The following is a 15,737-nucleotide window of genomic DNA, read 5'->3' as shown; positions in this document are numbered from 1 at the left end:
AAAGGTGGGGGAACCCTTATTACATAAGCTGACATTCCACCAAAAGGTAACTACAAAACCTTGATTGTCTTTCCTGTAAGTCCCTAGAGTGGTCCTGGATTTGAGAGAGTGAGTTCAACATTCAGTTGGTTTAATTTGTTTTTGAATGGGATTGCGTTTTAAGGAAACTAAGTCTCCAATTGCTGTAGGAATGAATCCTTGTCTCACATTTATAGCTATTGGAAGAGTTACCATGTCAGCCAAACAGAGCCATCTGGAACAGTCTTTACAATTATATTAAGTAGCTTTTGAGGAAATATTTATAGAAATCAAGTGTATAACTCCCCCCCCCCCTTGCTGTCTATTGAGGAATATTTTCCTGGAAGAGATGCACATCTGTATTATCTTTTAAGCGACTCTGAATCGCAGTTAGAATTTGAGGAAACATACTTTGCTAAACTAAATCTTAGAGCTGGAAACCTAAATAGAGATCTAAGTTTTATTTATTTATTTTTCTTTCTTAAGAATTGGAGACTTCTATTTGTTTTTGTTGTTGTTGTTGTTGTTGTTGTTGTTTTTATGAGTCTCAGAAAGCTCTTATTAATTGTTCCCAATGACTTGAAAAAATTGGACTGAATGTAGCAACTGGAAACCACTATGGAAATGGTACAATAACTACTATCCATGTGATGCTGCACTTAGAAGAGTTACAATTCTGCAGGGATTTGATCTTAGATTTTCCTTGAAAAGGCAAAACAAAAACAAAAATCCCTGTGTGCTGGTAGTCTTAATTATTATCTTTGAATTTCTCTAAATTGTCTATAAAGTTGAGCACACATGGCACAGTGGGCACCTCCCTGGTGATTCCCACACCTTGGAAGACTGGCAGACCATTGAGTGAAGCTAAAATAAGAACAAAGGAAAAGTCTCTGTGCTGAGGTCTGGACACCACAGCCATCCTGCCTCTTTAATAGGAGAACTCTCGATGAATGGTGGGGCTGAGATGAATGGGGGATTCGCTTCGTTCTCTCTTACTGTTAAATAATATATAACCCAATAAACTACAGTAATTACTTTCAGATTCAAGGATTAAGGGAGATAATGAATCAACTTCTTAGGGACTGGTTAAGTTTTGAAATCAGCCTGATGATTCTATAGATATAGTTTGGATTCAAGACACCACCGGGACATGAAAATAAGAGAAAGGGTGAATTCCTTTCAAAGCCTTAAATCTTGTCCTAGCCCTTTTTTAGTCCTTCTAAACTGGAGATATGTATTTTAATGGAAGTGATTTATTTATTGAACTCTCCAGGCATAGAAATACATTAACTAATCAGTTAACCGACTGGTTGTTTGATTAACTAATGTTTATGTATTTCCGTATACATCTGAAACATATTAATTTACCTCAGGGAATTACCTCTGAATGTGAGTAAAATTTTCTAGTATAATCTGGTTATCTGGTCAGTATTTTCTCTATCAACCCATTCATCTATATGAAACATACTTCTAATTTCCTGGCTACAAAACCTTCTACCCAGATGTATAGGTTTATGAGACTTTGCTTTAAACTTTGCCTCGGACACAATTCCATCATTTCAACCATGTGTGGACCCAGGTACACCTCAGGATCTTTCCGCTCAGATCAGGTGAAAAAACCTGCAAGGAAATTATGTAAATATATACCACCTTAGATGGCATGACATGTTTTAAAGGGAGGAATAGGACACTTTGTGACTTTCAAAATTATTCTAGTGATCTAGGTAATAAATCCCCTAGACCATTTTATAAATGTTACATAGTTAAACCTGCTTAGTGACATTCACATAACTAATTTTCAGCCAATGGGCTCATGCCTTCCTTTTATTCTTTGGGAAACTGCAGCCCACCTGTGCATCTCACCATCTCTGCAAGGAACCTAGTAAGATTGATGATAATGCGTTCACTAGGAAATTTCACAAAGTAGGACAGGCACAACTACATGAACAAAATGAAACCATTGCTGAAAAGCAGTTGCTATAGTCCCAGAATTGTATTACTTCTGTATTTATTTAGGAGTAAAACTAAAGTGTAGCTCTTTAAAGTGTTAATTAATATTTCACGCTTAGGGCAATGAAACACCCCAGAGAAGCAGCTGATTGCCTTTTTTTAAAGTCCTTTGTCTTTGTTCAGTGAGTCCTACAAATAGTAAATTACTCATAGTACACATTTATCATATGCTAACTGTCTGCCCAGAATAACCTAGTTAGAAGAAAATGGGCAGAGAAGGTAGGTCAAGAACACAGTCAGAGAGATATTAGCAAATTGATGCTTATTTTCTTGTACATTTTAAAGCAATTAGTTATTAAAATCACTCACCTCACCCAGATCTGCTAGTTTTGTTCTCTTCTAAAATGTCTTGAAAGTGTGCTTATTTTTAAAAGTCAAATAAGCAATATTTATAATAAAAATATAAGATGATAGCTGAGCCAATGCGTTCTTCTAAAGCAGTTGCTGGCAGAATCCTTCTAACTGAATAGAAGTTCAGTGTTTATCCTTGTCTGACAATTGTACTTTCATTTCCTGGCCTATTGTTATTGGTTTCCTGTACATATACAGATGGTCAGCTTGTTATGAAGGACTAAAGGTTTGTTTTCTCAAAATATTATGCTTGTGTGATTTATATTACATAGATTTTAACAATGATATTTATGTGTATAATTGTATTAGGCATTTTCCTTAAGGGCCCCATAGATGTTATCTTGTTTAATTACTGAGATAATCCTGTGAGATTTTGAGCTTCCAGATCTTAATGATAGAGATGAAAAAATTAAGTTGTGGGCAACTACCAATGGATAGAATTTGAACTCAGGATAGAATGAGTCCAGAGCCTGTCATCTTAAATACTCACAAAAGTTGTTTTCTTTTTTTGTTTTGTTTTTACATTTGTATTTTCCTTCAGATGAGTTATTGAAGTAAAAGCTAGGATCTTACCTAACTGTTGCTTAACAGATATTCTATTAAGATAATTCATGGCCTTTTACAAAGATAGGACTAAAATAAGATTCATGGAAATTCCTCTGAATTCCTTGGCCTTGAGCCATCTCGAATCCCAGAAAGAATGTGAATGATTCAGCCTGTGTATTATAACTGAGATCCGGAAATAGCTTGGAAACTTTAAAAGAGCTAAAGTAGTTCATTCTCCAGCAGACAATGGAAAATATTGAGATTCCAATGAGCCATATGGAAATAGAAAATGATGCAATATTTTTAGCTTATTTTAAGATATAAAAATGTTTCCAAAAATACAAGTTCTGTTTCTGCTGTATTTGCTTATCATTATTCAGTGATCTGTCTAAAGCTCTTCACAGAGTCAAAATATCTGGATTAATTTTTCATGTAAAACAGAAGAAGGACTTTTCAGCAGAAAAACATGCCATCTCCGTAGTGCAGGAAAATTACACAAAGTCTACCTGACAAGGTCACTAGGGAAGCATCTGTTATAGAAACGTACATCTGCAGCTTCTGAACAAGAGAAATGGAGGCCAAGGAGCAAGAAACTCTTGTCAGGATCCTGGCATTACGGGAATCATTCATTATGCTTCCTGGAGATCACTTGATTTAATCATAAGTAACAAACATTACCAGTGGTGGTTTCTGACTCCTTTAAGTAGAAAAGGAAGGGGAAACCAAATTGTGTGGTTATGATGCTGGTTGGCTTTGAAATGACTTCTGAAATATAACTAGCTTTTGATGACGACCAATCTGATGTTCGTGCCTAGGCTTATGAAGAAAGAGCAAGTGCATTTCCAAAGAACTACAATTTAAAATCAGAACACTTACAGTTATGGCTGTAGAGATTAGGAGAGTTAATTGCCTTACAAACTTAATTAAATGTGCAGAAGGGAAGAGCCTGGTGTTGAAAGGAGAATTGAAGAGACAGCTAAAGCATTTGCTAGAAAATTCCCGTGTTCTTTCGTCTGACGTGTCAGCAAGGTAGGAGACCACCGTGACTTTAAACCAGAACATTGGTGCAAGGAGCAGAGAAAAAGCAACAGTGAAAAGATGGGTACGCCAACCCTTGTTCTGAAAATCTCCTCTCTAGAAGATGTCAGCGTTTACATGCATGTCATTTGAGCGAAAATATTTTTTTAATTTATTTTTTATTTATTTTCAGCATAACAGTATTCATTATGAAAATATTTTTTAAAAGATAAAGCGTTCTGCTAAAGCTACCTCTCGTCTAGTGACTATTTGGAATGTGAAGGGGTACTGTTTAGAAGCTTCCATAAATGCTGAAAATCATCTTTACCTCACAGCCGTGGCAAGGGAAAGTGTATGTATTAATCCTATCATTCTTTCTGCTCCCATATTGCAGTCATGAGAACACAACAATATTATATTCTAATCCTAAGTTCTATTTACTGATCCCCAACAGCATTATTGTGGTTATCCCATCTTCATTAAAGGCACACTGAACAAAAGCTGTTCCGAAGAGAGCACAGGCACCGTTCTGACACTGAAGAGATTTTCAAACACCCAGAACCATTTAAGTATACAGAACTTCCATTTAGTACAACTGTACAACTTGACATTTACAGATCTGTCTAGAATTTTACATTTGTCTAGTTTTTTGGTTGTTTTGTTTTGTTTGACCCCCCACCCCACCCCCCGCCAGCATGTGCCATATTCTCTCTGTGTGTAAACGAGGAACTGGAAGTTTGCAGACCTGAGTGTTAGCGCATTCTTCTCTGGCACACAACACAGCTGGTTCTCTGTGCTTACAACAGATTCAGCGTACTAAGGAGTAGCTAGTATACAGTAGGCAGTCAATAAGTTTTTGTAGGAATGGGAGAAAATCTCTTTGTGAACTTGACACTGAAGAACGAAATGCATTGATTTCTGACCTTGTCCATTCCTCATGGAATTCTTCAGATCCCATGGAAGAGGATGGCAGGATGATTCTGCCTTGTATTTCCTTTGCACATCGTTTCTCCTCATTCTACAGTTTGGAGATATGCAGCAATCACATTTTCTTAATTAAGATTTTCTTGAGCAATCAGGAAATTTTCCAAGTTTTCTCCCAGGTAAGGCCACTCAGAGGGAACTTGGTTGTCAGATCCAAAGAAGTAGCTCGTATTTCCCTTCAGCTATATCCTTGGTGACTTTGACTGTTTAGTAATGGACTGAAGGGAGGCCATCCTCAAAAAACACATGTCTACATCCTAATCCCTGGAAGCTGTCAATGTGACCTTATATGTAAAAAAAACAAACAACAACAAAATCATTGTAAATAAACAAAAGATTTTGAGATGAAAGTATCCTAGTTTCCTCTGTTGGGTTCTAAATCAACAGCAAATGTCCTTCTAAGAAATAAAAGAGAAGAAGGTAAGGAACAAAGGAGGAGAAGAGGATGAGAAGGTCGTGCAGAGACTGGACATTTTCAGACACAAGCTAAGGGATATCTGGAGTCTTCAGAAGTTGGAAGAGGCCAACAAGGATTCTAGAGACTTCAGAGGGAGCATGACCCTACCGACGCCGGGATTTTCTCCTTCTGGTTTTCAGGACTGTGACAGGGTAAATTTCTTTCATCTTCATTGTCAAGTTTGTGGTTATTTGTTACAGCAGTCCTGGGGAAAAGCGATACATTACACCACCTCTGTGTTGATGAGTTATAAAGCAAAATTTTAAAAAGCAAGATTATATGGAAACTGCTGTATGCTGATGCTAATACCTTTTTTCTTCTTGTCCACGTTCCCATCAAAAGGATTCCCTACTTCTGGAGGTTCCATTCCCAACACACACACACACACACACACACACACACACACACACATCCATGCACATACACCAGAAGTAAATAGAGTCCCATGAAAATGGAAAAGAGATCGAGAAGCCATCTAATGTGGACATCATTGCATCGTCTTTGAACCATTTGATAGGAATCCCTTTAAAATAGCTACTTATTGAAAACCTCTTGTGCTCTGTTAAATCCAAAAACTTGTCTGTGAATGATGCATGGATTCTCTACCAGAAAGTAAGTCACTTTGTACGTTTCTGCTTGGAAAGGAGTGAGAACATCTCTAATCCTATACAAAACTCCGTGATGATAAATGATACTTGAAATTGTGAAGCTGCGAATGAGACTATGTTCTTGTATTTTCTTTGGTTCACCAGCTACTTTCAAGATGGTCAAGAGAGTGGCTGCTAAATTTTGTGTGAGCCTGATAAAATATAGTGTGATATCCAGATTATATTTTAAATGGGATACAATTGGAGCTTTTATTTTTTCGTTTAATGCTATGTGCAGGTTCATCCAGAATCAGCGTGCCTACAGCTGGAAGCAATTAGAATATGCAGGAAGAATTAAAACCCTAGGAAATTGTTTTTATCTCTAATAGATTGCAGCAGAGCTAAATTGTGAATTGGTCACAAGAGAAAACGTGTCATGGTGACTCATAAATTACTGAAACTGCTTTAGATTGGGAAATGGCCTCATTAGTTCTAGATTTTACCTTGTGATTTTCCCAAGTAAGCAAGTATTATTGCTTATACTAGAAAGAAGCTCTTGATACCATTTCTTTCAATAAAAATATATTATTTTTATATTATTTTACATTATTTCAGTCATAACTCAAAACAGAAAATAGAAGGAAAGGAAATTGTCTCACTTATGCCTTCTTATCGTGGAGTCATAATTAAAGGCACATTCATGGAAAATGGGAAATCAGTCAAACGCTCAGCCTAGCTCTCTCTTTTGTCTTGTCTCTTGACTCTTCAGGAAAAAGAGGAATCTTCTTTTGCTACTGATATCCAGGTCTGTCTATTTGCTTATTAAGTTTTCTAGAAGACTTCTTTCCCCCACCCCCACTCAAATAGCAGCTAATAAATCCTTGGAACTTCTTAGAAGAACTTTGATTCTTTATCTAACAATTTCTTCGTTTAACAAATAAACTGGAGAGCCAGAAGGCTGAATTAATATCTCCAAATTCAAGTTCTAAAATAGAATCTGCCTTATTTAAATTAGCATTAAGCTATAATTTCATCATGAGTTAGAATAGAGTAGCAATTTCCATGACTGTGAAAACATGTGTATTTGCAAAAAAGAAATTCTCTACTTGAAATATACATGACAGCAAACTATTTGAAAGAAGAATAAGAGTAGATAAGCAAAATAATGCAAAATTGTAGAAAGACTTCTTGGTAATTCAACACAGATTCATTTTCTTTTAAATTAAATTAATTTATTTTCAGCATAACAGTATCATTATTTTTCCACCACACCCAGTGCTCCATGCAATCCGTGCCCTCTATAATACCCACCACCTGGTACCCCAACTTCCCACCCCCCCGCCACTTCAAACCCCTCAGATTGTTTTTCAGAGTCCATAGTCTCTCATGGTTCACTTCCCCTTCATTTTTTGCCAACGAATTGGATTCTGAGGTTCTCCCAATAATAAGACTGTTTTTGTGTTTAAGAAACATAAAACATCGTACAATGCAGTATACAGTGATGGACAAACTATTCTGTAAGTGGGCAGAGAGAGAAGATGCTGTGAGTGGAGAATGAAAGACCAGTCATTCTGTCCTGGGGAGAGTCAGAAAGTCAGTCTAGAGGTGAAAGCTGTATTGAAGCCAGATGAATAGGAGTTAGCTAAAGAGAAGTAGGAAGGCATTCTTGATATATATATATATATCTCCACTGAATTATGAAACAGCATCAAATTTATAGAGAACCACAAGTAAGTTTGTATCTACTGGAGTTAAATCAAGGAAGAATACAGAAGATAACCCTAACAGAGATAGTGGCTAATAGTCATGGTTCTTGCATACTACTGTGGCAAGTGTGGTCTTCAGAGTGAAAGTGATGGGTAGCACTGAATATTTAAAATAAGGTAGTAAAATTGTCAGTTTTAAATCTAAATCATTCTAACACTGGTAATCAAGATGAACTCGAAGGGAAAGACACAGTGTCAGACAAACCTAAAATCTAGATAAGAAGGAATGGGCTCAAAGCAAGGAGAAAAACCAGAAATAAGTCAAATATTAAGTTGCAAATAATTTATTGGACGTGATAGTAAAAGGGAAAGGGGGAAATCTGGATTAATTGCCTTTCTGTGATGCAAATCCAATTTTTTTTTAATTCAGAAAAATGTTATTGTGTAGCATGCTTTTTGTTTTGTTGTGTTTTTTTTTACTTGACACACACTGTTATATTAGTTTCAGGTGTACAACATAGTGACTCCACAAGTCTATGCTCAGCACGAGTGTAGCTACCATCTGTCCCCATCCAACACTATTACAGTACCATTGACCATATTACTCATGCTGTACATTTTATTCTGATGAATTGTACGTTCCCAAACTGGAAACCTGTACCTCCCTTTCCCCTTCACCCATTTTGCATTCTCCCACCTCCCTCCTCTCTGACAGCCATCAGTTCGTTCTCTGTGTTTATGGGTCTGTTTCTGCTTTTTGTTTATTTTTTCATTTGTTTTTTAGATTTCACAGACAAGTGGAATTCTGTGATATTTGTCTTCCTTTGTCTGGCTTATTTCACTTAGCCTAATGCCCTCGAAGTCCATCCATGTTAGCACAGATGGCAAGATCTCATCCATTTGTGGATGAATAATATTCCCTTTTGTGTGTATACATAGGGTGTGTGTGTGTGTGTGTGTGTGTGTGTGTGTGTTTCACATCTTCTTTATGCATCTATTGATGGACACTCAGGCTGCTTCCATATCATGGCTATTGTAGATAAAGCTGCAATAGACATAGGGATGCATGTGTCATTCAGAATTAGTGTTTGCAGTTTTCTTTGAGTAAACACCTAGTAGTGGAATTATTGGATCATATGGTATTTGTTTTTAACTTTTTGAGGAATCTCTATACGGTTCTCCACAGTGGCTGCACCAGTTTGCATTCCCACCAACAGTGCATGAGGTTTCCTTTCTTCCCACATCCTCACGGACACCTGTTATCTCTTGTCTTTTTGATTCTGGCCATTCTGACTGGTGTGAGGTGATATCTCACTGCAGTTGTGACTTGTATTTCCCTGATAATGAGTGATTTTGAGCATCTTTTCATGTGTCTGTTGACCATCTGGATGTCTCCCTTGGAAAAAAAGTCTATTCAGATTATTTTAATCAGATTATTATTTTAATCAGATTATTATTATTATTATTATTATTATTATTATTATTTTGCTGTTCAATTGTATGTGTTCCTTATATATTTTGGATATTAATTCCTTATCAAATATATCATTTGCAAGTATCGTCTCCCATTCAGTGGGTTGCCTTTTTATTTTGTTAGTGGTTTCATTAACTCTGTAAAGTTTTTTATTTTGGCATAGTCCCAATAGTTTATTTTTCCTTTGTTTCTCTTGCCTCAGGAGATGTATACAGAAAAGTGTTGCTAAAGGACACCTTCAAGAGATTAGTGCCTAATGTTTTCTTCTAGAAATTTTATGATTTCCAGTCTCAGATTTAGATCTTTAATCCATCTGGAGTTTGTTTTTGTGTGTGGTATAAGAAAATGGTCCAGTTTCATTCTTTTCACTTGTAGCTGCCTGGTTCCCAGCATGGTGTGTTGAAGACTTTATCTTTTCCCTGTTGACTACCCTTGTGTCCTTTGTCATAGATCAACTGACCATAAAAGCATGTGTTTCTTTCTGGGTTCTCTGTTCTGGTCCATTGATCTGTGTCTGTTTTTCAGCCAGTACCGTACCGCTCTGATTACTTCAGCTTTGTATAGTGTGTCTTGAAGTCTGGCATTGCAACAACTCCAGCCTTATTCTTTCTCAAGATTGCTTCAGCTCTTTGGTTTTTTTTTTTTTTTTTTTTTTTTTTAATTCGTTTGTTTGTTTGTTTGGTTGGTTCCATAAAAATTTTAGTATTATTTGTTCTAGTTCTCTGAGAAATGCTATTGTCCTCATTTTGTTTTTTAACTGGAACAATGAGTGAACTGCAATCCCCACGTGAGGGAACATGCGTGATGGAGGAGACGGTGAGATCATTTGTAGACAGACAGAATTTGACTTGCTCAGAGGATATCCGTATCAAGATGGGTAGTGGGATTGAAGGACGGCGGGGTGGTGGAATATGCTTCCAAAGCTTGGGAATTTAGTCAGGAACAGAGATTCAGACTCGGTAGTCCCCCATATGCAAGTGGCAGTGACAATAATTAGAGAAATGGTATGTCTTAAGATGTAGAGTGAGATTAGGGCCAACTGAAGTCAGAATCTCAGTGACCACCAAAGTGGGATTGAAGGACGGGGGGGTGGTGGAATATGCTTCCAAAGCTTGGGAATTTAGTCAGGAACAGAGATTCAGACTCAGTGTCCCCCATATGCAAGTGGCAGTGACAATAATTAGAGAAATGGTATGTCTTAAGATGTAGAGTGAGATTAGGGCCAACTGAAGTCAGAATTTCAGTGACCACCAAAGACTGGCGGGATGATGAAGAACCTAGGACACAGACAGGAGACAGAAAAAATTGAAGTTAAGAAAGAGTTGGACAATAAGAGGCATTTAAAAAGAGAGAAGGCTCCCAAAAACCAATCCAGGCACATTTTTGGAAAGTGGTGTGTGTCATCAAGGCAGTGTCACTAGGCAGAATCCGTTGGCTCTGACAAAAGAACCATTATTGTTGATTTCTGAAGAGACTTTCAGTGTAATAAAACAGGTGGAAAATTTATTGTTGGAAAATAAGTGAGGACTTTTACTTATAAGTGGTGAGCTGACACCACGCATTTCTGGTCCTGTGGGAGAGCCAAGTAAAAACAGACATGAAGTAATTTTTTTTTTTTTAAATAAAAGACCAAAAAGACAAAGGAACAATGAGGTGACAGTACACTACATGGTTCATTTTGGAACATGGAAAGCACATACATGGACAGTAAGTGACTCTATGAGATAAAGCCAGAACACGACAGCCGATAGAGGAGGCCGATAAAAAACTCGCTGATTTCTGGGGGGAGGGGGTTTGGGAGAAGGGGGTGGTATTATGGACATTGGGGAGGGTATGTGCTTTGGTGAGTGCTGTGAAGTGTGTAAACCTGGTGATTCACAGACCTGTACCCCTGGGGATAAAAATATATGTTTATAAAAAATAAAAAATTATATTTTAAAAAAATCTTTTAAATAAATAAATTTTAAATGGAAAAAAAAAAAGAAAGAAAGAAACTCGCTGATTGGTTCTGAAGAACCGGGAAGGGTTTCAGGAACTGGAGGTGCCAGCGACCTCTGACTGTGCAAGTAACTCGGGGTGTGAAGTGGTGCTAAGAGCAAATGATCTGGTAAAAGTCTGTCCTTAGTAGCAGGCAGCTTCCCAGGTGCTTTCTGCCAGCCCATGCATAGAGGCAGCTGCCCTTCCTTGAGCTCCGTTGTAGAAAACAGGTTGATTCTCTGGAGATGTTGAATCACAGAGACTCTGAATTGGAGACACTTCGAACAGCTGAGGTCAAGGATGAGGCACACCCCTGAACGCTGGGATAAGAGGGCTGCTGCCACACTGCGTGTTGAGGGTCCTGCCGCCCGCCTCCCATAGCTCTGGCCCCTCTGCGCCTACTCTATGGGCAGGTGTTTGGGGGGTTGCCTTCTGGAGAAACTGCCCTGAAGAAGAATAGAAAATCACTCATGTCATTTAAAACAACTTGTAAGCAACCCCAGATAAACCACCCCAGATAAACTAATGTGAGGCTCATGATTCTAGAAGCCATTTAGATAAACAGATTGATGATAGGGAGCTAGCTAGATGGATAGAGTCTTCACATCACAATTTTAAGGCCTACTTCTTAATTTGGACTTTAATTTGATTGGCTTTCTTTATACTAAGGTGGGCATGATGGATAGAGTTCAAGTAGCCATCTCTATCAATTCAGGAAAGCCGAATGTCAATACAAGTTGTAGAAATTTAGTACATAGTGACATTTCAGCTGGACTACCTGCTTTTGGACTTCTTTTATCTGAAAGAGAAACTTCCATCTTATTTAACCCAATTTTATTTACTTATGTATTTATTTTGCTATTCACAAACCTCATTCTGATATATATTCCCAAAACAAATCTCATAAAACTAGTGTCTTGGTTCAAAGAAGATTAAACATAGATTCTACAGTTCTGTACCTTCCCTAATAAGTTCTTTTCAGAAAGTCTCCTGGAGGGGCACCTGGGTGGTTCAGTGGGTTAAAGCCTCTACCTTCAGCTCAGGTCATGATCTCAGGGTCCTGGGATCAAGCCTCACGTCAGGCTCTCTGCTCCTCGGGGAGCCTGCTTCCTCCTCTCTCTCTCTGCCTGACTCTCTGCCTACTTGTGATCGCTGTCTGTCAAATAAATACATAAATAAATGAATAATCTTTAAAAAAAAAAAGAAAGTCTCCTGGAGGCAGAGTTGCTTTCCCATATGAAAAAAAGGGTTAACAAAGCTGTGGCATACATGGAGAACATAGACTGTTCCTTTATGCCAAATGAATTATTTTTTTATGCTTACAAACAATATGTAAGCATAAAGGTGTAGGCATAAATCAATGATGATTTAAAAGAAGGTTTTTTCTCCATAAAACAACTTATATTCTGTGTGTGTGTGTGTGTGTGTACATATATTTGTGTGAAGTGGCCCATCATCACAGCATGAAAGGAAGAGGAAAAAAGCCACATTTTTCTTTATATATATAAGACTAATTGCATATTTTTGTTTGTTTTTAAGAAATCACCCATATTATATATGAGCCAATTACATTAATGATTGAAACTGGTCCCCCGTTGTGCAGATTATGTAACATCATAGGAAAAGATTCATCGTGGTGCCTGGACCCAGTCAAAGGAACCCTGTCCCCTGGTAGTTCAGACATTGGGATCCTATGTCCAGTGGTCTGGATTCAAATCTCAACGATACCAGTTAGCTCTGACCTACTACTGCCTTAATCTCTGCAAGCCTCTTTTCAAATGTGTAAGATGGGGGGTAATAATGGCAGTTACCACAAGCTTGGTTGTCTGGGTTACAAGAGGTAACTCATGTCTGTGTGATGAGCAGCTCATCATTATTACCAGTGGTAGTAGTGGTGGCGGTGTACACGGCCAGCATTTATACAGACACTTAGCACTCTGGACTAGGAAGATCCACAGGAAGGGCTAGTATTTTTAGAAATACGTAGCTAAAGACCATGAATGTTAGCATCTGAGTTTCTGAGGCTCACAGTGTCCCAGAAACGTGCATGCCACATTCCCACCAAATTCTGTCATCTTCTCAAGGGTCAGTTGTAATAAGAAGAAGCCTCCTAGGGGCCAGCAGATAGAGGCAGGGGACACGCAGTAAGCATACAATTTGCAGACTACTTTTTGGAGCCAGATCACTTTCCCATCAAGGATGTGGCCGGGGAACATAGGGCACTGACCTGGTCACACAAGCATCTCCCAGAAGAAGAGCTCAAGGAGGGTTTAATAGAAGTTTCAGAATTCGGCTGAAGAGCTCAACGTGCATCAGAGTAAGGAGTAAAAAATTCATAGCACCGGCCTCTGTGAGATGGGAATGAAGTTTCAGGGAAAGATCTGAATGGCAGCGGTGCGGGACGTGAGTACCGAGGCACCATTCAGCGGCTCATGAACAACAAAGGTGCCACCAGACACCCTCCCCTGATGTATGGAGGCTCCCACTTCTTTCCTTTCCTGCTTGATAACCTGAAGCATATTGTCCTGTACCATTGAAAACACATGGTAAACCTGTCAGGGGAATATCTTAAAGGGAACAAAGGATTAGTCTTAACATTAGAATTTTAAGAGTGACCCTTATGAATTTGCTAATTATTTTCCTTTCTGTAGATATTAGCAATGCCTTTTATCTACATCTGCATTGGCATATGCTTACAAGGCACTCATTTGTGTTGTCGGCATTTATAAACAATTACTTCGTGACAGACCGCCTAAATCATTGAACGGTCTCACTCCAGAGAGTGCAAAACAACCTATTTACACACGCTCCCACATGCCACCAAGACACACAGGAGAAAGAAAAACAGATCAACTCAAAGATGGGATTCAGGAATCTAATTGTCAGTCCATCTCTGCTGCTGTAAATTGAGATTTGTCTGGGCATCTTGCCAAATTTTTATTCAATCGTTTGTCTCTGTATTCAGTTCTGGTTTTCCATTTCAATCATGCAATGATGTTGATTTTGTTATAACTCTGGAACAAACCTGCGTGTGTTTCATTGTTTTAGAAAATATGTCATTTTTTTCTCTAGGGACGGACTATAAGAAGGAATAATGTAAATAGTGTTTTGTTCTAATAATAACTGGGGACCAGGATGCTTACCATGCTGACCAAAGGCTTATAGATAACAAAAATCCTTTATTATTTGTGTTTGATGCAACCATGAACATGGCATCTCTGATTATTTAATAAATATTAAGAATTCAATAAATGATTAGGCTCTGGGAATTCTGCTGTCAGCAAGATACTGTGTATAGTCTTGTGCCAGGATCCAAAGGTTCCCAATTAATAGGATAGTCAACAAAAGTGTTTTGGTTACCCACTAAATGACAACATAGAGTTGTGTCTGAAAGTGCCGTGAAACCAAGTGACTGAAAACGCTCGGAGGGAGAGGCTTTAATGTAAATAGGAGGCCAAAGACATTTTCATGGACGAGGAAATGCCTGGGATGTGTTCCAAAGCTGAGTAAGACATACAGAATTGAAAGGTCATTGGAAGGACACTGTGAGTAGGCGTGGCCCATGTGGGTGCCCGGGCTGGGGTGGGGAGTGGCCCTGTGCCACCCCACAACCCCCTGGTTAGTGACGGTGACGCTGTGGTGGCGATGTATGGGCAGAAGTTTGGTGGGATTGTGGGATCCTTCTTTCTTTTTTTTTTTTTTATGATTTATTTATTTCAGAGAGAGAGAGAATGTGTTTGAGTGGGGGGAGGGCCAGAGAAAGAGAGAGGGGAGGGGCAGAGGAAGAGAGAGGGGAAGCAGACTCACCGCTGAACAAGGAGCTCATCGCTGGCCTCATCTCCCATTTGGGAGTCAAGACTGGAGCCAAAACCAAGAATCAGACACTTAACTGACTGAGCCACCCAGGCGCCCTGGTGGGCTCCTTCTTAAGTGGACCCACCTGGGTGGACATCTCACCACAGTAAATCTGGGAGTCTCCCTCTGGACAGCACACTAATGAGAGCTCAGCTCCTCAGAGACATGCGCTCCTCCCCATCAACCAAACCACAAAAGCGACATTAAATGCCACTTTAACTGACTAGTTTATGATGGGAACTCACATGCGCCTGTAGACTTCTGCAAGTGTGAACACCAAAATCTTTTCCTACTGGTAGACTTAGAAAGGTGGCCAGTCAAATTTAGGAGCTTGTCTGGGGAGAGCAGAATCAGAGTCCAGGGATTTAGAATGGCTTCACGTATGGGGGGTATTGGGACAATATGACATGATTCATTACTTTGGCAATCTGGTAGTGTTGCCAGTGTGTAGGAGGTGATCCTGTTTCATAAGCCAATGCTTTTTTTGTTTTTATTTTCTCCGTGTGAGTGTGTGGAGGGGCTTGACTATTTTGCTCTCCATTTGTACTCAGAAATGGCAATGCACCAAGAATTTGGTGCCCCGTCTCCCCCACCTTCCAACACTGCAAGCACTGTGTGGCTGGACTAAGATGTGATCTGTTTTCGAGAGCTGGGTATGTACATGTTTCGGAGAACAACACGTTCGCCTTCTCATTGGCGTCTTATTTATCTGGATAAATAGCACCGCTGGCTGACTAGGACTTGAGTTTGAGACC

This window comes from Mustela nigripes, chromosome 1, assembly GCF_022355385.1.
Source record: "Mustela nigripes isolate SB6536 chromosome 1, MUSNIG.SB6536, whole genome shotgun sequence".
NCBI lineage: Eukaryota > Metazoa > Chordata > Mammalia > Carnivora > Mustelidae > Mustela > Mustela nigripes.
Note: the sequence above shows the minus strand (reverse complement) of the source record.